Source organism: Belonocnema kinseyi, chromosome 3, assembly GCF_010883055.1.
Source record: "Belonocnema kinseyi isolate 2016_QV_RU_SX_M_011 chromosome 3, B_treatae_v1, whole genome shotgun sequence".
Lineage (NCBI taxonomy): Eukaryota > Metazoa > Arthropoda > Insecta > Hymenoptera > Cynipidae > Belonocnema > Belonocnema kinseyi.
The window spans coordinates 142,353,496-142,360,984 of NC_046659.1; the positions used below are offsets into that span (position 1 = coordinate 142,353,496).

The following is a 7,489-nucleotide window of genomic DNA, read 5'->3' on the forward strand; positions in this document are numbered from 1 at the left end:
ATTAGTTGTAAATTAAATTTTTTGATATTAATTCAATTTCTTATTGAAAATTCGCCTTTTTGGTAGAAAATCAATTTTTTTTGGTCAAAAATCAAGTGTTTTCTTGAAAATTCGTTATTGTTGGTTAAATCCAACTGCTTATTATTTTTAATTAAAATCTTTTTACAAATTCTTTTTTTTGGTTCAAAAGTAATTTTTTTAACTGAAAATTCAACTGTTTTGTTGAAAATGTAACAAATATAATTTTTTTTTTTTTTAATCCACTATTAGATTTTTTGTTACAAAATCATCTTTCTAGGTTACAAATTCAAGTATTCGGTAGAAATTTCAAGAACTTTCTTAAAAGTTAATTTTTTTGTTTGACGACTCATGATTTTAAATCATCATCAATCCTCAATTTCTTGGAATTTCAGAGGATTTTTAAGAGTTCATTGCATTTTAAAGGATTCCAAGTGATTAAACGAGATTAAAATTTGATAAGGGCTTTCAAAGAATTTCGGAAAACTTCAATGAAATTCAAAACAAAAATCATAAATTCAATTCAAATTCAAATGAAATGCAAGACATTTCAAGGAATTTCAAAAGTTTTTTTTTAAAGAATTTAGCACATTTTAAAATATTCCAAGGATATTTTAAAGATTTCACAAGATTCCAATGGGTTTCTAGAAAACTTTTAGAAATAAATAAAATAAAATTTAAAACGTTTGAAAAGATTTTAAAGAGTTTAGCGTATTTTTAAAAGATTTCGAGGAATTTAAGGAAATATAAAATGTTTATGGGTTCTTAAAGAATTTCAGAAAATTTTAAAAGATTTAAAAAAATTTTTCAAGCAGAACATCAGTTCTGAATAAAAGTTTTCAAATGATTTCCACGGATTTCTAGAAAATTTTAAGGAATAATTTAAATTAAATTCAAGATATTGTCAGTTTTCCAAGGATTTTTAACGAGTTTAGGATATTTTTCAAAACTCCAAGGAATTAAACGAGATTTCTAAATTTTAAAGGGTTTTTCTGAATTTCGAACAATTTCAGAAAATTTAAAAGGATTTTAAAAATGTATCAAACATGATATCAATTATATTAAAAAGATTTTAAGGGATTCCAGTGAATCTCTAGAGAACTTAGAGGGTTAAATTAAATTAAATACAAGACATTTCACCAAATTTATGGATTCAGAAGACTTAAAAATAAAACCAATAATAGTTTTTAAAAAACTGCCATGCCACTATTTCGCTATTTTTCAAAATCTATGTTACTGTTGACACTACATTGCATTTTTCAAATGAGTCCGAGAAATTAGTTTTTGCAAATTCATTCTATACTTTCATGTCACAGGAAATATTAAAATTTTCATTTTAAAATATGTAGGTCATTGTATGTATTATTGTTAGGTTATGTTACATTATAATAAATCCGCGAATGACATTAACGAAAATTTAAATAATATGTATAATTGCTTGAAACAAAGAAAATGATCACGAAAAAATTGAGATGATACACTTTTAGAATAAAAACACTTGTTAATATCTGCCAAAATATGCAATAATAACACTAAAGAGTATAAATCTAACCTCTCTTTTCAGCTGTCAACTATTCACCCTGATATTTCCTTTGTTGTTCAAATAAAAAATATTCAAAATACCACTTTTATATTTCATATATATTTATGTTGACACAAATGGGTACGTAATGAGTACTTTAGCGATATTTTCCCTCCTCCTTTCATATCACAACATGGTTGGATCAGTCACACGCGTCACACAGGTTTTCCAAGACTTTTTACTGATAAGGAAAAAAAGGAGACACAAAGTATTATGTCTATGGACTTTGTCAGTCTTATTAAACCGGATATTGCGGAAATCAACAAGTGTCAAAATTTAAAAATTGGTAAACAAATCCATGCCATCTCTGCTCCAGGCCGAGGCACAGGTTCAGGTATATTTTTACAAGCCTGCCGGAAGCTTAAGAGGAGTCTAGCTTTTATAGATTGTAATATAAGTTCTTTTTTTTATGTCTACAATTTTTGGGGGAAAAAAACAAGGGGCGCCATTCCAGAAGATTATGGCCTAACATTTTATTTCGTCAGCGAAAATATAACACCTGATAAACTAACCAAAACTTAATTTCATTTGAAAATTATAGTCATCAAATTGTTTATTATTGAATATCTTTGTTACTGTACTGTAATTTCAAATATATACCAACGATATTTTCTTTGTATATACAATGACAAAGATTTTTAGGTTGCTCAATCGATGCCAAATTGTCAACGTGGACATTTTGACTTACTGCGCTTGCGTTAAGGCAGTTTGCGCAATTTGTGCTATTCAAAATAATGTTTTGATTGGCTATGCGTAAACCGGAACCGGAAGTGATGAAAAGGGCACCATTTTTAAACTAAATTTTATAATAAATTAACAATTTTGAAGAATAAAATGAGGAAGAAGGTAACATAAAATATAAACATATCCAAAACTGTATGAAATATATGAAAATAGAAATATTGAGACAAAACAACTTTTTTTTTGTATGTTTAAAAATTAGATTTATTAGTTCAATTTTACTGTTCCATTTTTAATTAAATATATATCTTTTTTAGCATAAAATTCTTTAATTTTGTTAAAATTATTGTTTTTGGCAGAAAATAATCTCCTTCTTTACTATATATGTTCAAAACTCGTTCTTTGTTCGATTGAACAATATATTTTTAAATGCAAATTTAATTATTCGACATTTGGTTGAAAAGTGACCTTTTGTAATTAAAAATTCAATTGTTTAGTTAAAAATTTATACGTTTTGTCCAAAGTTCATCATTTTTATTAAAAAATTCTGTTTTTGGTTAAAAATTGATTTATTTTGTTAAAAATTTGTTTTGTTTGTTTGAAAACATTTTTTTGACTGAATTTATAACTATTCTACGTTTGATTTAATATATAAATTTCAAAAATTCAACTACTTCATTGAAAATTTATTTTTTAGATGAAAATAATATTTTGTTTTGTTAGCAACTGAACTATTTTGTTTAAAATTCTTCGTTTGTTGGTTGAAAATAATTTCGATGACTAAGAATTAACATATTCACTTTTTGGTTGAAAATTAATATTTTTTAGTTGAAAATTCAACTATTTGAATAAAAATCCATATATTTTGTAGAAAATTAACGTTTGTGGTTGAAAATTCATCTTTTTGATTAAAAGTGCGTCTTTTTTTGGTAATAATTTAATGTTTTTACTCTATTCCATTTTTGGTTTAAAAGTTATATTTTTCAGTGGAAAATTTAAACTATTTGATTCAAAATTAATGTATTTTGAAAAAAGTTAATTTTTTTGTTGCAAATTAATCTTCGCAGATGAAAATTCAATCTTTTGGTTGAAAATTCGTCTTTTTCTGGTAGAAAATTAATCTGTTTGGCTGAAAATTGATCTTTTTAGTTATAAATTCAACTTTTTAGTTAGAAAATTCAATATTTTTGTTAAAAATTCAATATTTTTGTTAAAAATTAATGTATTTTGTAGAAAAATAATGTATTTTGTAAAAAAATAATGTTCGCGTATTTTGAAAATTTTTTAGATAACTTTTTTTCAAAATTCAAAATTCAAAAAGAAAAATTTTTCTTTTTAATGCCCTACAAAATTGTTCTAAAGAAAAAGAGTTTTTGGTTTCGTACCTAAAGAAGTGCCGCACATTGGGAAGAAAAATGACTTGTTTGGTTCAGAATAACGTACAGCCCACAAATCTTCATCGATTTCGACAAAAAAAATATGAAAAAAGCTAATATGATTTCGAAGAGAGTTATCCAGCCTGATTTTTGAATTAGGTTTTCAATTTTTGTATATATAAACAAATATGACGAAAAAATGGCCTTTTTTCTATTTCACGTTGCCGATGCTCGTCAATAACAGGTAAATGGTTGAAATCGCTTAAGTTGTATAAAATAACATTATTTAAAGATATTTCACTATTAGATATTATACAAAAAAAAATTGTTATCAACAAATTATTTGTTGAAAAATTTTGTTCTGCGATATTCCATAAATACACGTTTTTTCAAGTTATGTTGCAAGAAATTGGAATCGAAACAATATTATATGAAAAAATTTCTCTTCTGATTATAATTGTTTATATTATAAACAAATCTAATGTAAAAATGCAGTAATCAGGCATTTTTCGGCAGAAATATTCGTTTTTTTCAATGTAAATTTTTTAAATTGGGAAATTAACGATAATTTTAACAAAATTCATAATTTTGTTATTAATCTGATGATTTTTTAAACAAATTTAATAAACAAATGCATTATTCAGGCGCTTGTCAACAGAAAAATTCGGTTTTTCCAATCCAGTCTTTTCTGTTGGGAACTTCATGAGACAATTTCAGCAAAATTCATAATTTTTTGATCAATTTTAGGAGTTTTTTAAAACAAATGTAATAAACAAATGCATTATTGGGGAATCTGCCGACGGAAAAATTCTTTTTTGTTTCGATATCAGACTTGTAATTGGGATCTTCATAATAAATTCAGCAACCTTCATGATGAATTGACAAATTTCATAATTTTTAAAAACAAATTTAATAAACAAATTCATTATTCGGGCATCTGTGGACGGACAAATTCGTTTTTTTTTTCGATTTGAGTCTTTTTAATTGGGAAGTTCATGATGATCAATCCACGTGGTTGAAACTCATCTTTTTGGTTGATAATTGGTCTTTTTTTCGTAGGAAATTTATTTTTCCGGGTGCAAATTCATACATTTTGTTAAAGATTTGACTTTTTTGGTAAACATCATATATTGGGTCAGACTTTCTTGAAGATTCAGCATAGAAGTTTTTTTTATCTACATTTTTTATTTAAAAATTGAACTATATTTCGTTGAAAATTCGTCATTTTCGAATAAAAATTAATTTTTTTTACTAAAGAAATGTAATATTTCACCTTTGGTTTAAAATGTAAAATTAACCTTATTTTTAGTTGATAATTCGACTTCCTTGGTAGAAAATTAATCTATTTGTCTGAAAATTCCTTATGTAAGTATAAAATTAATTTTTTTCGTTGCAAATTAATTTTCTTAAATGAAGATATAACTATGTATTTCTTGTTTGGTTGTAAATTTATCTTTATTAGTTAAAAATTCATGTATTTTGTTGAAAAATAATCTTTTTTGGTAAAAAAAAAATTGTTCTTAGTTGAAAACTCACCTATTTGGTTAAAAGTAATTTTTTACATGTTATTTATTATGTTTCAAAAGCTATTCATTTAAATAGTAAATTCGATACGAAAAATTTATTGATTTTATTATTCAATTGATTAGACATTTTGGATTTCCCCCCTCCAATCGTGAAATACCTAATTTTAGGTATTTCAGTTTGGGTAGGGGAAATCCAAGATGTCTGCACGCTGAGGGCCAAGCATTAATACCAATAGTATGAGAGACAAAACTTGACTTTTTAAATATCTTAGAAAAACAGTTATTTTTCACCATAAGTGTATATAGTAATTATTTTTTGTTTTATAAAGGTTATTCAATTAATAATAATATTGTTTAAAAGAATTTGAAAAGTTTTTTTCGTTTAATCACATAACTTTTTAAAAATAAAGAATAATGAGAAAAATAATCGTTTTTAAAGTTATAAAGGGAAATTAAGTTTCACCCCAATGCAATTGGTATTGTTGCTTGGCCCTTGGTGTGCAGACATCTTGCGAGCTGACGTCACAAACATTAAATTACTAATTGGAAAGGGCGCTAAATTTAAATGATAAAAGAAGTCAAAATAATAGAAAACATATTATTAGCATTAAACAGTGCCTTATTCAGGGTTAATACAATATTAACATCTATACTTCAAAACCAACCATACACCTACAAAGTTAATAATATTAATGCAAAAAATATTTTGTTTTTAAACACATTTTTGTTGTGTTTTCAAGACGAAAAGATGAATTTTCAACCAAAGAAATGTATTTTTAATAGCAATAATTTAGAGTTAGAAAACTAAGTATTAAAAAACAAAGGAGTTTTTAACCACATTAATTAATTTTCAACTCAAAACGTACATTTTCAAGCAAAAATGGAGTAATTACATCTTCAATTAAAAAAAATTAATATTCAGCTAAAAAGAAACGAATTTTCAACCAAAGAAATTATTTTTTAATAGCAATGATGAATTTGCAAATAAACCAATAATTTTGACCAAATAGTCGAACTTTCAACCCAAAAGATGAATTTTAGATCAAGAAAGAAAAAGCCGAATTTTTTACTATTTTTTTCAGTGAAAAAATTGGTTCTTAACAAACAAAAAAATAGAATAGTTAAATTTTCTATGTCACAAAGAATGAAACAGGTAATGTCAATTTTATCTAAAATGATAAAGTTGTAATTAATGAGTGTAATCTTCTACCAAAAAAGACGGATTTACAATAGATAGTCGAATTTTTAACAAAAACTATAATAGTTGCAATTTTAGGAAAATATTAATGTTCAATAAAATCGTATAGTTTTTAACCAAGAACATAAAATTTCTATCAACAAACATATATTTTTGACCAAAAATGTAACTGTTACATTTTCGGTTCGAAAAATTAATTTTCAACCAAAAAGATAAATTTCCTACCAAAATAGATGAATTTTCAACCAAAAAGATAAATTAGTCGTATTTTTATTAAAATATAGGAATTTCAAACCATCTAATTGATTTTGTGTTCATAATTATTAATATTTTATGATGTTTTTACAATTTTTTTATAATACGAACTCCACGCGAAATATAATATTGAACTGAAAATTTTATAAAAAAAAAAGATAGGACTAAGGAACGTTTATGTGCTACTGGATTTTCACATATACCAAAACAAAATTCAAAAAAAAAATTTGAAGTTGTAAAAATGTATTAGTACATTAACGTTCCGTAGCCATTTTTCTCTATTTTTCAAAACTTTCAACTCAATTTGTCATTTCGTGTAGAATTTGTAAGTTCCAAAAGAAATGTCGGTAATGTAGAAATCGGATAATTGTGACATGTCCGTTCCGTAAGACAATAAATTGACAATTTTCAGTAAAAAAATTAATTTGCAACTAGAAAAAAAATTCAACAAAAGAATGAAATTCCAAGCAATAAAAAAGGCTTTTCAATTTAAATGATGAATCATCAACCAAATAAATGAATTTTTAACAAAATAGTTCCACTTCCAACTAAGTTGTTGAATTTATACCAAAAAAGAAGAATTCTCAACGAAGAATGTCATAAGTTTGAATTCTCACCCTAAACCTAAACAGATTAATTTTCAGCCAAAATACTTGCGATTTTTAAATGTAAATAAAATTGACTTTAACTCTAGTTTATCGAAAATTCCCTAACGCTATCAGGTTTTCCCTGACATTTCCTAACTTTTTGATAATACCTCACCTCTAGCAACTCTATATAATTAAAAAAAAGTATTCTCGAGAGCATTTGCCATTTTTGGCTTAAAATAAATTCTTAAGGTGCTTGAATATGG

The 7,489-nt window shown here is 25.0% G+C and overlaps 1 protein-coding gene across 1 annotated transcript in view; it reads right to left on the minus strand.

Annotated features, from left to right (window-relative positions):
- Positions 1-1,927, minus strand: part of LOC117170047 (major facilitator superfamily domain-containing protein 12-like) — a 48,368-nt gene extending 46,441 nt beyond the window's left edge. Inside the window, exon 1 of the mRNA XM_033356566.1 lies at positions 1,571-1,927. The gene's annotated coding sequence lies outside the window, so the exon portion shown is untranslated. The remainder of the gene's footprint in view (positions 1-1,570) is intronic.
- Between the last annotated feature and the right edge of the window lie 5,562 nt (positions 1,928-7,489).